A 17,354-nucleotide genomic window follows, 5' to 3' on the forward strand; every position below is an offset into this window, starting at 1 on the left:
GGGGTGCTATGTGAAAATAGTAAGTCTCTTGCCAAATATATATGTATAAGCAATCAGTGGATTTTTTAATGACCTTCTACGATATTTACAAATGTGCTGAAAATTGTTCAGAATAAGAAATCTACAGGAGACTATTTAAGATGTGTAAATGGCTCCCTGTGATATAAATGAAGCGTTCTCATTAGTGATGAAGAATTTTACTTGATGTAACATCGCTGGTAAAAAGAGCAATATTTTATAAAATGTCAGCTTACACTTCTCTTTAAATGTGCAAGTTATGTAAAACAGTGTCAAGATATGATTGTAGTTGATTAAGCCTGTGGGCACGTTTTGTAATGTTAAAGAATACAGCTTTTAACTGTGCTGTAGGAAGAAAAGTGTTTCAAATCTTTTTTTGATACTTCAAATTAATTGCATTTTTTCCCACTATTCCCTCGCTGTAATGCTGCTGCCTTCTCTTTGCACACTCCCCATGATAGTTTGAAATGACAGAATCACAGATTTTTAAAAGCACAAAAGGAGGGCATTCAGCCCAGCTTGCCTGCAAAAGCTCTCAGAATAAGAGGGAGAATGTAAAATTCTGTCCACAACTGGCACCTTCTCCCCCAAAAAGAAATGCCTTGCACCTTTATGGCTCTGCTCCTGGTAAAGAGTTTATTCATTCTGTAGATGATGCTAACAAGGACAGCATTTAGTAACCCTGAGAAGGTGGTAATGACATTCTCAAATGAGTCAATGTGGGTGAAGGCAGCTCTGGATCCAAACTCTCAACATCCTGACAACCAGGGAAATGGCTGCAGTGCTCAGCCCTCCAGCCAAGTCTTTAGCAAGTTGGCAGAGATTCAAAGTTTGTGTTATGTCCAATTGAACGAGCCATGTCAGCTTTCCAGATCAAAAATTGAACCTTTCTAAATGTTAAGGTACTTCATATATTTTTACACTGTGTGCTCGAATTTATATAGTGCCTTTCATGGCCTTTGAATATCTCAAATATTAAACAATATAGTCACTGCTGTAATGTAGGGAAATACAGTGGCCAATTTGCACACAACAAGGTTTCACAAACTTCAGTGAGATGAATGAAAAATAATCTGTTTTGTTGCTTAAAGATTAAATTTGGCCAAGAAATCAGGAGAACTGTCCTGCTTGTCCCCAAATAGTGCAGTGGGACCTTTTTTGCATTCATCAGAGGGCAGTTGGAATCTGTTTAACTTCTGATTCAAAATATGGCATCTCAGACAATACAATACTCCCTTAGGCTAGGTTAGGCATTCAAGGTGTCTTGCGTGAGGCTTGAGTCCTGACTTTCTGACTCAGATGTATGTGCACTGATATTGAACCAAAGCTGATTCAATATTCTAACCCCTTTATATAGAAAATTGAATATAATTTGGCTCTGGTAGGTTATCAAGTGGTCTTCAAAAAATATTTTGCGCGATTTTGGTCTTCTAAGTTGTTTACTTTTGATAAATAAAAAGAAAACTTCAGCAGTGAATGATGCAATTCATTTTCTAAATCTGTTTGAAAGCCATTTCACATAGCCCATGAGAGAAAATAGACGAGAGTTCTGTATTATTCATTTAATGTTGGTGCGATGCACCATTACACTTATAAAGGTTGAATGGATAAAGATTGTTGTATGATAGGATTTTTGAAAGCACCTGAGTACAATTACCAGGAGGAAGCTCCAACTTTAAGATTAGATGCAAATTATATATTAATTTACCTTTTTAATACATATTTCATTTTGTTTAGATGAAAGCCTTACAGTCCTAATTAAAGCCAGTCCATTAATTTCTAATGGAAAAGTTGCAACGTTTCATTGGCTGGATTTACTGCTTGTTGATATTTATCTTGCAAGTTTTAAAAATTAGTCCGAGTAGAGTAGGATTTGCCTTGTGTGGTAGAGGCTCTGGTATTTGTTGAAATGGCCAATCTATATCTCATTTTAGAACGCTGAGCTGTTACATGCAATAATGCTTTAGGACATAAGGGCTTTTGTAGTGAAAATTACTTTCCTTACTTGAAATAAATTCTGATGTTTCAAGGCACTACTATAATTGGTAGCTTTCTTCCAATTTCTTTTTAAACTAGTAAAAGCTTTGATTGGATTCAGTGGGATTTTGTTGAAAAGCTTTGTTATTCCCTTAAGGAATTCAGAATGTGTTGCACAGCACATGTGAGAGCTCACTCTGACTTAGGAGTTCTATTAGAAGCCAATTCAAAACAGTCAACCTTTATTATTTCAAGAAGATAACCATAGATGTGTGTCACAGGACCATCCTTTACTCTGTAACCAAACATAATCTTGACCGCACAGTGTATTTGAATTCTGTACTGTTGCTGTCTGAATGAGTTACTTACAACTTGCTCTGTGTAAAAGAGGGTGAGAATGTAATTGGAGGAAGATGAATGGCCAGCTGGAGTTGAGTAAAACAATAAACAACCCCTCACCAAGCCTAGTTTTTCAATATACCCATCAAAACGAATGAATGATTTCAGCACCAGATGAGCAAAAATTACATATGGTGATAACGTGGCAGCTTTGGTACTGAATTTGCAACTCGGAGGTTGAATTTTAGTTCCACCATAAAGTTGTGAAATTAAATTCAGCAAATAAGTAATTTATAGACTGCATCGGGAAAATCTTATCATGAAAGTAACTCCACTAATGCCCTTTAAGCTAATGAAGGTGGGGTGGGATGATTTCAGGAAAAGGTAAATTCAAAAACAATGCGAAGTGACAGGGCTACAGAGCAGAGTAGTGATTTTGGTAAAAATAAGCGGAATGGGTCTGGAAGAGCTTAAAAGTAATGGGCATAATGGCATCAAGGAAAAATAAAACTGAAGGCTCTAATTTTGAATACAGGAAGCATTCACAGTGAAATAGATAAATTAATAGCACAGATAGAAATTAATTGGGGTGATCTAATAGCCATTATAGAGAGGTGGTTGCAGAGTAACCAAGGTTGGGAGTTGAATATTCCAAGGCACTTGACTTTTAGAAGAGTGGCATCACAAGAAGGGCAAAATGGAAAAGGATGGAATAAAAACAGTAGAGAGAAAGGATCTCAGCTTGGAAAATCAAGATGTAGAAACATTTTGGATGGAGCTGAGAAACAAATAAGGGGCAGAAAATGTGTTATGATATGGCAGGTGGTAATTACTGGGCTGACCAAATCCCAAAGGAAAACTTGGTTAACAGTTCGCATTTTTAAATATTAAATTAAAACATTTATTAGCAAAAGAAAACTTAAACACACAAGATTATAGCTATGCAGTTAAATTTAGTCTTAACATTTCCCACAAGATTTCTACTTAGCTCGACTCCCAAATAAATGTTCTTTTCCAGGCAACCTTTCTGAGATTCTTAATCTATAAAAATCCAGTAATATTACCGCGAGGCACCCACTGTTGCTATAGGGGGGAGGTGTTTCACAGGCGTGACTCTCCCTCTCACTCGACAATGGAAATCCAAGTCTTGTAACAAAACCTTGCTTTCTGGAACAAACCAACACTTCTCATGGGTGGCTGGAGGTTGCGTACTTCACCGGCCTGTCCTCTCACAGCATACTCTCAAGATCGCAAGGCCATACCTCTCATACAGCTTTCAGTCTTTCCTTTAAATATATTTTTCTTTTTTATCTTTAAACCCACTATTCTTAACTTTCTTTGGAAGTTACTTTTCCCAGAATATAAAAAATCTTTCATGTTGTATTTATGGCCACTATTTTTGGGGAAAAATAAAACTAATAACTTGCTATATTCATTTATGATCTTCACCAGTTGTAGAACTTTATTTTATTTCCCTTTGAAATTCAACAGCTAAATAGTCAACTCCTTATTTATCTCCTAATGCAAATTTCTATTTATGTTATATTTACTTGCATCCCATCTTAGCTTGTTCATCTCCACTTCAAACGTGCCTGCTTTTACACCTAACCCATTGATGACATAAACCTTGCAGCCTGACTGTCTTCAGTTTAATTGAACTAATTTCTCATGCACACACCACACAAACACACCACAGTATCACTGGGAAAAAAATGATATTTTCTTTACACTGGTGCAATTAATTTATGGGCTCCTTAGCAGTATCAGGCAGAGTGTAAGTCAGGAAATTAGAGGTACGTATAACGAGAGTAATGCAGTAATTAAGGGTTACTTTAAATTTAATAAAGACTGGGCAAACTAAATTTTTAGCAATAGTGTAGAGGACAAGTTAATGGAGTGTATTCAAGCTAGTGTTCTAGATCGTTAGGTCAGAGACCAATAGGAGATCCTGCTATTTTAGATTAAGTATTGCGCAATGAGACAGGGTTAATTAACCTTGACATAAAGAAGCCTCTGGGGATGAGTGACCCTACTATGATAATTTTTTTTAAAAATAGAATAACTGATAGAATTCTATATTGAGAGTTTTAGAATGAATGAATTTATTAACTGCCTTGCATTTTACAAAGAAAAAGGCACAGACTTCAACCTGTTGTTTCTTCTGGGGCAATGGCATGAGTTTCTGTCAGCAATAAATGTGCCCAGTTGTTCTTTATGCATTCTCTGTTTTTATTTCAAGTTTCTAACACCCACAGTTTTTTAATTTTTGTTTTGTATTTGCATTGCTGCTATTAATGGCCACAGTCTATTGTGCCGGTACCTAACCTGCCAACCCACCCACTCAACCCCAACCACCACAATGTTTTTTTGGCCGTATTTTGTGCAAGAAATGCTGATGGTGTCTGGGAGAGGAGAGGAGGGTTTGAAATATTCCGTCCTTAACTTATGGGTTGTAAGGACTTGATCATTTTTGCAATTTACTCTGAAGGCCTTAATCACTGGGCTCGGGTCCTGCCTCATGGAAGCCCAAACTAGTAACTCATTGCCACCAGCACAAACACCAGTGATGAAGCGGATTTGCCTAACAATCACTATTACTGTCAGAAGACACTTAATAGTTAATAAGGAAGGTAAAATTGTAAAATAAGACATTGGTTTGAATAAATTTGACACAATGTTAGTGTTTCAGTAACTTGTGGCTTCCCACAGTGGTAGGACATGGATTCACATTCCACATATAATTCAGACTGTCAAATGTGCACCAGGTGAAGGTAAGGAACTTGCTCCACAGGGAGGAAATAAATTAAAGTAAATTAGCAGACAAGTCTGGCTGACCTTGTACCAGACTGAACACCTGGATCAACAGCATAACTTTTAGAGAGAGAGCAGCAAAATGTTTGCCTGTTTTCAGGGAATGTATATTCACTCAAAAGGGGACTTTTAACTCCCCTGCTTTGTATAAACTGGTCAGGGTGGGTAGGGGCAATTACCCCCTTTATTGTGTTCCATGGAGATTTTAATGCTTATACCTTTGGCAGCAGATGAACTCTCTGCTTACATCAGGTAGGAGTATTATTCATACATGCATATTACGTCAGTAGATGCCAATGGCCTTTTAATCGCTGGATGCCCATCATAGCTGCCCCATTGAGTAATATCTGCTCTGTAGGCTGAAGAAACTGTGACAGATAAGTGTTCAAAAATAAATTGAGTAGTCTATAAATTGTTCATACATATTAGGATATTCCTTGATGTGACTCAGGTACAGCAGGGTATATTGAGGTTACCTCTCCCTTAGAACCTTGTATTTTTCAGTTGTAAGCAGTTACTCTAAATAAATGGCTATGGGTGTGTCTGCTTTAAAAGCTATGGATGCCCTATCGTTGGTACTGTAAGTGGAATTGTTGTTGGCTCAAAATTTAAATCCTGTTTTATTTCAAATTATTGTATGACTAGCAGCTACTTTTTAAAAAAAACATAAATCATTACTGAATCTATATTAAGTGGAAAATGATGGGAGGTTTTGGAAATATCTTAAGATGAGCTTTAGTTTGCTGTTTGGTTCGCTGTCATTCTGGCTTGGGTGGAATTTTTAAGAAGATCTTATTTTGTGATCTTGTTTCTGATCTAGACCAGCTCTGTCATCATTTGGGGGAAAAAAATCTTTCACCAGTGTCGCGATTTTGTTGAGGCTAAGTTAGATCCAGGTTCTACCATATGTAGAAAGGATTCTGGAATTTTTATCGATTTTCTTTTTGGGGTGGAAGGCATTCCATGGTTTTGCCTGTTTATCGTTAGACTCATTGGTTTATGGCAATTGAATAAAGCAAATTCTGTTTTGAATTATAGGAGATTATGTAATTTTCCACAATTTTTTACTGGTGTTTGAGGAACTGTGTTCTGCAAACCTCTCCATGTTTTCTATAAACTGCAAAGCAGCTACATTTGTTTCTATCCAATAAAGACATTGCAGAAATACTTTTTTTCCAGCTACTGTTAGACATTTCCTTTGCTTGGATTCATATTTAATTAGCGTAACCTAAGAAAGGAAAGCAAACTTCTTTGGAATTTTTTCAGGTTTTGCTTCTTGTTGATCTAGCGGCAGCTGTGAATTGTTTAATCACAGATGAAGAATTTTTCTGTCTTGGTTGATAGGATAGATAATGTTTACTTTTGGCTGGCAGCCCCTGAGGTCCGTATAGAAATTGAAAGCTTACATCTTTGCAGAAGGATGTGGCAAACAACAACTGGACTATTTAATTTGGTACTCAAATGTCCTGTGTCTGATAAATATCTATTACATAAGCTTCCTTGTAATCTTCAGCAATAAAAGCTCAAACAATTCAGCTATTCTGCAAGCACCCCATTACACTGTCAGCTATTGTAACTTTCATTAGAACATTTTTTTCAGCTGCTTTTGTTTCATTCAATCTTTTTTAAAATCATTGTTGCCAGCCATCAACTTAAAATGGCATCACAATCTTTGTTTTTATTCAGCCACACCCTGATGACTGACTTGAGTCAGGGTACTAGCTGGTACTTACAACTCATTTTAACTAGTCTCTTCAGATATTAGGACAAATATCAACAGTTACTGTCATTAACCCAGGTTACTTTAATAGTCATGTAACTGCAGTTACTCATGTTAATTTGGGAACAGGAATCCTTGTTTTTTTTTTGTCTGTGTTCAATCTTTAACTTGCATTTTATATTGTTAGAAACATCATGGGAAAGGTATTGACTTAAGGTTCCATATAATATATTTTTCAAGGGAAAAGATCTTGCGTTCAAACACCAGATTGACTTTGTAAACAATGATTAGTGTTGCAAAAATACAACAGGAAATCTAAGGTACTGATTAGTTTAGAAGGCAACAGGTTATAGCAAGGCAGGCATCATATGCTCTTGTTTAAGGGTGATGATATACATTTAATTTGGTTGAAGGAAATGTAATCTTTGAATTTCAAAGGGATTTGGATTACATTTCCATGGGGAGCTGGCTTACCTTACAACTTCTCTTTTAAGCACCTGCTTACCAGTCAATATTAATGTTTTGTGTTTAGCATTGTGCCAGCCAATAGAGAAACTAGGTTGGATTAGAAACTGCATATTGCATAGTATAACAAGTGAGTTATGGTTTTAAATGATGTGGATAGAGAGAAAGTGAGTGGCACGTTTATGGCTTTGCATATGGTGTTAACCCTGTTTCTTTCTCCATAGATGCTACCAGACCTCCTGAGTTTTTCCAACATTTTCTGTTTTTATTTCAGATTTCCAGCAGCTGCAGTATTTTGCTTTCATCATCGTGGTGTATGGTTCACTGTTGATACTGTATACTGCTTATTTAACTGCTCTTATTTAAATCTGATTTAGAGTCTGACTCTCGGTTTGATAATGTATATTCAGTTTGACTTTGGAAGAGAGGGGAGTTGTGTGGTGGCACATGGTACATTCCATAAATTGATACACAGAGTAAGGTTTTCTGTTGCAATCTGTGGGTTTTGCTATTCTTCTAATTATTGGTTGAAGAAGGGTGTATTTAGGATAATTGTGAGTTCCACTTATAGGAGTGACCAGCAACTCTGAACCCAAACAAATTTCTAGTCTAAACATGATGGTCCTTTAGACAAATTACATGATATCATCAACAAAAAAAAAGAAAATCTTAATCAGCTGCTACAACAATAACATCTCGTATTTATGTAGCACCTTTAGCATAATGAAAGGCTCAAGGCACACCATAAAACAAAATTTAACAGTGAACTGTGGTATTAGGACAGATGACCAAAAACTTGATCAAAGAGGTAGGTGTTAAGGACGGTGTTAAAGGAAGAGAGAGAGAGACAGAGGTTTAAGGGGTGAATTCCAGAGCAAGGAGCCCAGGTAACTGAAAACATGGCCATCAACGGTGGAGTAATTAAAATCGGGAATGCTCATGAGGCCACAATTGGAGGAGCGCAGATACTTTGGAGGGTTGTAGACTGGAGGAGCTTAGAGGATAGGAAAGGGTAAGGCCATGGAGCGATTTGGAAACTAGGATGAGAATTTTAAAATACAGCTGTTGCTTAACCAGGAGCCAATGTAGGTCAGTGAGCACAGGTTGACTTGGTGCGAGTTAAGACACTGAGTTTTGTGTGACCTCAAGTTTACGAAAGATGGAAGATTGGCCAGGAGAACATTGGAATAGTCAAGTCCAGAGATAACGAAAGCTATGGATTAGGGTTTCAGCAGCAGATGAGCTGAGGAAGGGGTGTAGTCGGATGATATTGGGGACGTGGAAATATGCAGTTTCATTGATGCGGATGTGTGACTGCTGTTGGTGAGACTTAAATAAGTCACTTTGAAATCATGTTGCCAATGCCGATTTAACACTTTTTTTTGCAATTTTTAGAACATGCTCATAAAATAGACACAATAAATAGTGAAATAATAATCATTTGTTGTGTTTTCTTAATTGAAACTGATGGGGAATACCTTAAATTTTAGTTCTAAGAAGATTGTGTAAAGCCTGAACATTTCTCTCATTGATTTTTGATCTCTTTGGAAACGGTTACTATTTACAGGGGAATTCTGTCAACCACTGAAATGTGGTATTTACATTCAGTAGCAGTCGAATGACTGCAGTGGGACCAAACCTTAGCTGCTATGCACAGCTGCTTGGATGCTTAAAGGCTACATGAAAATAGCACCATAATCAAATGCCGCACTGGTAACAGTCAATATAATGTGTTTCCATTTGAAATTTATTTAACACAGAATATTCCAGTCCATCGTATATGTAGTAGTATCTCAAAAGTGAAGATAAGTTATAAATACATATCATAAGTTTCCTGTATGTAGAAAAGCTGGTGCTACAATTGCACTAGCTACAGTGATCTCTGTGCCCTTTCACTACATCTCCCCAGCTCATGCATGCACAAAGCATGTTATCGTTTTTAATGTAAAAACAAAAATTACTGGAAATATTCAGCAGGTGAGGCAGCATCTATAAAGAGACAGAGTTTATGCTTCATCTCTCCACAGATGCTGCCTGACCTGCTGAGTATTTCCAGGATTTTCTGATTTTATTTTCCAATTTCCAGCACTTGCATTATTTTGCTTTTACATTTTAAGGGTTTTTGTTCAATTTGTAAACTTGAGATATGCTGTTTTTGCTTAATAGTAGACTTTTTGTTAAGTAATTGCAAAATCAATCTCCTTCACTTGGTCTCCAAGTCAACTGCATAATAGGCAAAAACACTCGCTACCTTGGAAACCAGGCCACACCACAGATAGGTGAAATGTTCCTAATGGTGCACGCAACAACAGTATATTGAAAGATGTTAGACTTGGAATGAAAGTGGGAGTTCTTTTCCTTTTCTAATTAAATACATGCATAATAAAGGATACTAGTTGAAGGTAGTAATCTCATTAGGGCCTGAATTATGATTCTGTTGATAACAACAAAACCTGAAATTGGCTGATATATTGAAATCAGTCTTGTGCATCCTTTAATTGTGTTGTAATCCTTTACTTATGCGTTCCCAGTCAACGACAGGGTATGCTGATGTCTGCAGCACATCACTGAATAGCTCGTAAGTACTCCACTACTAATTAGAACAAAATCATACTTTATACATCAACCCTGGTACATAAGCTACATGTGTGAAGCTGTTTTAAACTGTACTTTTAATTTGGACTCCAGGAGCCTGCTCCCAGATACAAACTAAAACAGGAGTATAAAGGCAGCTTTAAAGTAGTTGAGATACAAAATTGGGTCAATCATTACGCAAGGTTATACACAATGACAAACTCCAAGCCATTGATCATGGCTACTTAGTGTTTAGCTTGATTTATTAGATAAGATGACAAATTGTGTACTCCCAAGTTCCATATGAAACCTTGGTGCAGGTATCTTAATTGAAGGTGGAAGTTACTGTACAATATGCCTATTCCAAATCAACTGTGTATTTAGTAGCCAAATGTGCTTTAAAGTTTTAGGTAATTTAAATGAAATTCATTGCACAATTAGAAACTTGGGCATGTCCTCCAGAAGAATAACTTACTAGTCCTTTCAAAACACTTTATACTTTATGGAAAGCAGGCACAAAGGAGCTGTTGTCAAACTCTTGAGCAGTTTGGTCATGTGGGCAGTCTGGCAATTGGGGAATGATGAAGGTCTGCACCCCTCTCCAATTCATTTCCCATTATTTACCATATGGGCAAACATGCTTCTCATTTTACAGAGAGTAATCAGAAGATATAAGGGATGTGGTATGCAATATGCAATTTAATAAAAGAATGTCATTTCAAAGGGAATTCCATTTACTGTTATTAACCTTCTGACTTTGCCAGCAAATTCCAATGGCTTGTTGAACTTTTTCTAGAAGGAATTGTCTAGGTCACTTCAATGTACATGGCAAAGTCTCTTAAATCATTTCCTTTGGCTTATCAAGTTGAATGTGAAAGCACTAAAGTCATTAATTATTTGATGTGAATTGTCTGGTTGTGAAGCCCTTTGTATGAAACATTGAAGACTCTGTTGGAATCCATTTGGCTATGAGCCATACCACAAAGCTGATGATGTTCTTGCCAAGTTTTACTTTTCTTAATGAAGTCTGTCCTCTGCACTTGAAGCTTCAAAGCCAAAGCCAGCCTACGGATTTTTAAAATGTTATAATATCCTTCTTTACCCCAATTATTAGCTGTCTGAAGTATTTAGAAGTGTCAATTTGTCAACTTTTTCACATTAAAACATTAGAGATTTGGAGACATAATATAACCCTACACTGCAACATTAATTCAGATGGCATGGATTTAATGACAAGATATTTGGTTTATGCTCTTAATGCATGTGCTGTCTCCTCAGTTTTTATGTACTTAGAGGTGCAAGTTATCTTGAAACTGGTTGGTTGAGAGACTGATATTTCAGAATTCCTAGAAGGTGATATCATAGTTTACCTAAAAGGTGCTTTTTACAAAAGGTTGGCAACATTTATGATCTTATGATCATAGCCCTATTCATTCGCTTGTGCTTTCTTGATCTGGCCTCAGTTGTGCACTATTTTGACAAAATTGTTAAACTGTTTAAAATGTTTTCCCTGAAAATATAAATTAGTTATATCTAATACTAATACCTCTGAACAAAATTTCAAGGTAGTTGTCCCCTTTAGCACTTGAGCAGTTTAAAGTTCCTTTCCTAGTGTTACAGTGTGCAATTATATTTATTTTTCGAAAACCTATTCTGAAAGTCACTTTTTAAAAAAAAAGTCCTCGGACTAAGTTTAAAGACTGTTCCTAAAATGGCTCCAGGCTAACAGACAAAACTATGGATTTCAATTATCTTTCTCTTACCTCCCAGGGAGACCAGGATGCATTCCTCAGACATGTGCATTTAAAATTCAATGAGTGTTCCAAAAGTGTAAACAGAAACTCTGATTTGATAGCTTTTCATCCAAAACACAAAGACACTAACTGATAAGCCACTGTAAGGTGTGAACAACCTCAACCCTTTTGATCACTACAGGAGGTAAGGAGACTTAGGATAACTGTAATGGAATTACCACTTGCCTTATATGGAAAGTGACTCCGCATTGTTGTTACAGGTCACATGATGATGGTGGCCGCCTTGCCTCACTTGTAAAAAAAAAATGCAATGAGAAGGGCAGGGAAAAGGCAAATCCACAAAACCATCTTGAAAGAGCTTCAACCCAGGAAGTGATAGGGAAAGACATATTAAAACAGTTACTGGTCTGTTGTAAAGTAATCAGGCAGCTGAAAGTGTCATGTCTACACAACAGAAGTAAGAAATCTTCTCGCCTCCTTGTAAACCCTGATTCCATCTACTAAGCAACCTCTGTTAGTTCAACAGTGAAAGCCATGGCAGCTGCAGAGACAACCCTACAACTCCAAAACTTTCACTTCAGACAACTTTAGAAACTACCAGGCATGCATCAAACAATACAAATTGAACCTGATTCAAGTTTAGTAGTAACATTTTTCTTCAGCTGTAACTAATCTTCGTGTGTGTATACGTGTTAATAACTTCCAGAGCAATAGTGTGAAATAAACTAGCCTTTTTTAAAAAAAAAATTTAAAAAAATATTTTGCTGCTGGGTTATTTCAAATTGAATTTCTCACTCCATGAATAAGAAAATACACACATGAATACATTGTTCATGGGTGACTTTGGGGAAACGCCTTTTAAAGCATCAGTGACATTAGGGATAAAGAGCACTGCAAATTTGATGGCCCTGGGCAAAATCTTCCTGTGTGTGCTGTCGCTGTAAGAGATTATTGGATGAAATTGATCTTCTGTGGCACAAAACAAATGTTAACAAATGGCAATCCATTTTACACACCATTTGCTTTTCTGTTCACTATTGTTTGTTTTTACACTACCACTGAAAGCTAATTTCACCCCTTGTATGCTCATTCATTGTTTGTTGATAACCCCTCCAGTGCTTTATTTTCTATTTACTTATGTCTGCTGGGGAACATTCTCATTTTAAAAAAAACCTTCCAAATCACGCACCACCATGGACATATATTGTAGTCATTCCATTATCACGGTGTGAAAATACCCCAATTCCCTATTTAATGCCATGGTAGCAGTTGAAGATGGCAGCCCATCATTACTGCTATGTCAGTATAATTAAGGATGGGCAATTGAGAACAAAGAAAAAACAAGGTATGCCTGCTATATGAATGGTCCCTGGTTACCTTGGATTGTTTCCTTTGCCAATTTTTATGTTCTGTTCATTCAAGCTCTGCATGATAGCTAGCCCTTATCTGAAATTGTTGAAATAGAAAATTAAGGTAAATATAGACTAAATCTAGCTTTATTTTAACAATTTTCCCCTTTCTGGATTTTGGTTATTTTGGAGAACTTGCTATGGAAAGTATAGATTTCAATGTATTTACTTGCACAAAGATGTCAGTTTAATAATTTAATCCATCAATTGAAAATAGGTTGGGGACTTATTTCAAGAATTTTTAGACTGAATTGTAGTTATTACAACTCAGCATGTTAAGTGATTATAATAACTAACCTCGGATTGTACCATATCATCATGTTCCAGACAAATTTTGGATTGTTAGAGGTTGACGAATGATGAGCCTTATGATAATACATTTTAAGTTCTTTAGCATTTACATTACTTGAGGTCTGTTCTTAAAATGCTTATTTTTATTTTAAAGTACTTATTCATGGACTGAGAATTCTAACTTGTTTGAAAAGCTAATATTCTATATTGGAAGACACGTGGATGTAACTGATAATTTGTGGTTTGATTTGTAGTCAGTTTTGAATGGAAATATGACTTTGTTATAAGGGCAACTAAGACAAGGTCACTGGTGCAAAAGAATAGGAGAGAAGCTGAATTGAAAGTAGTTAGGCTTTTGTTTTAAAAGCATATAGATGTGTGATTAGGCTTTAGGGAGGTCCAGGGAATGATTCCATTGGAGATCATTCAGTAACTTTTATTTTCAATATGTTGAGAATGCAAGCAGGAAGAAGAGCATTGGTGGAAAATGTAGAGGAATTGTGTTGTAGTATTGATCTGAGAGAGATGAAGAAGACTGCGTATAAAGTTGGCTGTAAGCTAGCAATGAGAGAAGAATTGTCCATTAGATAACTAACTGCTCCTCAAATTCTGTCCAAGTGAGAGAGAGGTGCTGGAAGAGTGCCTCCGGGCATAAAGCAGTGTTAAACACTTGACTTGTTGAGCTTTGCAGACTGCTGGGTGTTGGTGGAGTTTGTTGGTAAGCTGTTAAATGTTTTGGCATATCATAAAGCTGAGTTGCTGCTTTTCCCAATATAATTCAAGGAATGTAGCATCACCTAATCTGTGGTTACTGTTTCTTTAATACTTACAGAATGAGTACAGGTAAGAGCCCTGAAATTCCAGCAGTGCCATTGTGACACTGAAAGTGATATGGGTGGGGCTTCTGCCTGACATGATGTTCCAATCTTAACCCCTTTCCTTAAAAGTATAGGGCCAGATAATTAGCATTTGCAGCCTACAATGACCAAATACTTGGTAGAGGAGGGAGGGCAGGAAATTGCAATGGTGAGAATTGGGCTCTCGAAGGACTCTGGCTGGAAAGAGGTGGGGGGCAGTGAAGGAAGCCTCTTGCAGCGCCAAGATATAAAACCTGCTTATGTTTAAAGGACCAGTGTACTATTTGTACATCTTTGAAAGATACTTTGAATTAACTTAAACTTTGAAAGGTATTTTAAAGCATTTTATCAAGATTTGACCAATATGGTGGTATGTGAGATTTTAATAAGATAGATGGGATATAATATTACTTTCCCCTTTTCCCTCACCTCTTGGTTGTCCGCAGCAAGATGTATATTTTTTTTAGAGAGTTTTTAAATCCCTTTTGGGTGTTGTGATTTTTTTTACTAATAGACAGGAGTAACAGGCTTTCTTGGTAAGTTTGAATCAGAAGAAAAGATAAACGTTTATTCACGAAATATAAACTCAATGAAAATACTCATTCCCTCAAACACACAGACATAGACACATATGTAAAGATCAGTTCTAGAGATGAAGAATGCACTTAGGTTATTAACAGAATAACAAGAAGCAAATCACATGTTTAAATTAGTAATTTAAGATGCAAGTGTTCCCGGCCTGATGGGTTTTCACTGGTTCTTTTGAAGTTAAAAATGGAGGAAGTTTCTAGGCTCAGTATGGAGTTGTGGCCATAGAGACGAATCTTTGCAGATGCAGACAAATTAGCTCCTCTCTCACTGCCTGGGTTGATTGGTTGTATTAGGCAGGGTTCCTTTCTTCATGGAGAATGATTCTTCTTGTGTCCTGTTAGTCTTCAGACTGACTTGCTCCTGGCAGGTCCTTGAAATAATAAGATATGTTATCAGAAGTCTGTTTCCATTGGGTGCCCACATGATCAATACTTCTGTGATCCAAATGTATGATACGATGTTAGAAGCCATTGCTACACAATGGAGGACGAATAGTGGCTGTTCACGCCTGCTTGTGATAAACTAGTTCCTTCATACCTCTCTTAAGTTTTTAGTTCAGAATTTGAGGGTGGCGCGGGCGGGGAACTATTATTATTGTACATACCCAGACAATGGGGCTGTAAACTCCGCAAGTGGTCTTACACTTTGAATGTCTTTTCAAGGGAGGATTTTCCACCCATGGGCATTTACATTTTAATAACTTTCCAGAAGCATGTTCAGACAAGTTAACCCTTTTCTGTCTGGAAACCACAAACAGTTGTCACCTGACTTTCAGGCAGCCATTTTGGGAAAGTACAGTGTCCATTATTCCATGTTTCACCCTTTTTAAAAAGTAGAAAGTCCACTTTTAATAGAATTTGCATCTTATAAGTTATGATTATTAGTGAAGCTCAACGCAAACTGGAGGAACAGCACCTCATCTTCCGACTAGGCACTTTATAGCCTTCCGGGCTGAATATTGAGTTCAACAATTTTAGATCATGAACTCTCTCCTCCATCCCCACCCCCTTTCCGATCCCCCTTTTTTCCGATAATTTATATAGATTTTTCTTTTCCCACCTATTTCCATTATTTTTAAATGTATTTCCATCCATTGTTTTATCTCTACCTTTTAGCCTATTTCGATCCCTTCCCCCCACCGGGCTATCTGTACTTTGCTCGTCCTACTTTCTACCCTTAATGCCACCTATTAGCACATTCCTTAGATAATATCATCACCTTCAACAGCTCTTTGTCCTTTTTGCCTATGACATCTTTTGACTATCTCCACCTATCACTGGTCCTCTATCCAGCTCTACTTGTCCCACCCCCCTTAAACCAGCTTATATTTCACCTCTCTTCTATTTTTCCTTAGTTCTGTTGAAGAGTCATACGGACTCGAAACATTAACTCTGTTTCTCTCCGCAGATGCTGTCAGACCTGCTGAGCTTTTCCAGGTATTTTTATTTTTGTTTTGGATTTCCAGCATCCGCAGTTTTTTGCTTTTATGATTATTCTTTTGCTGTGTGTTTGGGATCCAGATGGGGGTTTTGGGATTGTCTATTCTCCTAAAGTATGCTGCTCAAATCTGTAGTTTCTCAAAACCATTACACTTTATTTGCAGCAAGTATTTACACATTTGGATGTCTACATGAGCTTGGAGCTTCTCCTCCTCCCAGATCTCTCTCACTTCTCAGTCATGCGATCTGACATTATTACATCAGCATCATGTATGTTCCTGATGTTTACCCTTTACTTTACATCTCCCCCTCCCCCAGCCAAAGTCTCAGACTTCACAGGGTCAGCCTCTGAGATGCCTTGATCAACCTCCCTGATCTCATTCTGACCTCCTTTTTGAGGTCAGTGATATTCTGTACTGTCCCTTCTGTTGGTGTGAGTGTTCTTCTCCGGGGTGGCTGTAGAGTTTGTAGTAGGTCGGTCATCGTCTTCTGGATCTGAGTAGTAAGCCCAAGTTTCTGTTCGCTTTCTCTCGAGATATTAAGGCACTGTGGCTTCACCTCATACCCTGGTCTGTCTCAATCCTGTACGATCTTTGTTGTGGGCCTTTTTCAATGATTATGCCTTCCTTCTGTCCCAGACCTATACTCGCTCCCTAGGCTTTAGCACTGATAACTCAGAGGCTGTATGTTTGTGATTAAATTTCAGAGCCTGGTTGCTTCTCCTTTCTACCTCATGCAGTTTTACCCCCTTGTGACCGTTGGTGGGGATATTGGGTTTGAGTCTTTGTGCTCGGCTGCTTACAGCACAAGTAAGATAGTTAGAAATAATTTCTCCTATAGAGCATGCAATGCCTGGCCATCAGACTGATAGCTGTGCTCCCATGAACAATGTTTTGCTAGTCTTAGGTGACATTGGTGAAGCCTTTGAAGAATATCAAGCCAAAGTGCTCTCTGTATTTTTTTAAAATATTTTTTCATGGGGTGTTGGTGCCGCAGGCAAAGCCAGCATTTGTTGCCTATCCCTAACTACCCCTTAAACTGAGCGGTTTGTTCGGCCATTTCAGAGGGCAATTAAGTGTCAGCCACATCGCTGTGGATCTGGAGTCACA

General features: G+C 37.4%; 1 protein-coding gene across 15 annotated transcripts in view; it reads left to right on the forward strand.

Annotated features, from left to right (window-relative positions):
• LOC144679648 (band 4.1-like protein 3) overlaps window positions 1–17,354 on the forward strand; it is a 299,756-nt gene that overhangs the window by 155,238 nt on the left and 127,164 nt on the right. The window lies entirely within an intron of this gene.

This window comes from Cetorhinus maximus, chromosome 4 (genome assembly GCF_964194155.1).
Source record: "Cetorhinus maximus chromosome 4, sCetMax3.hap1.1, whole genome shotgun sequence".
Taxonomy (NCBI): domain Eukaryota; kingdom Metazoa; phylum Chordata; class Chondrichthyes; order Lamniformes; family Cetorhinidae; genus Cetorhinus; species Cetorhinus maximus.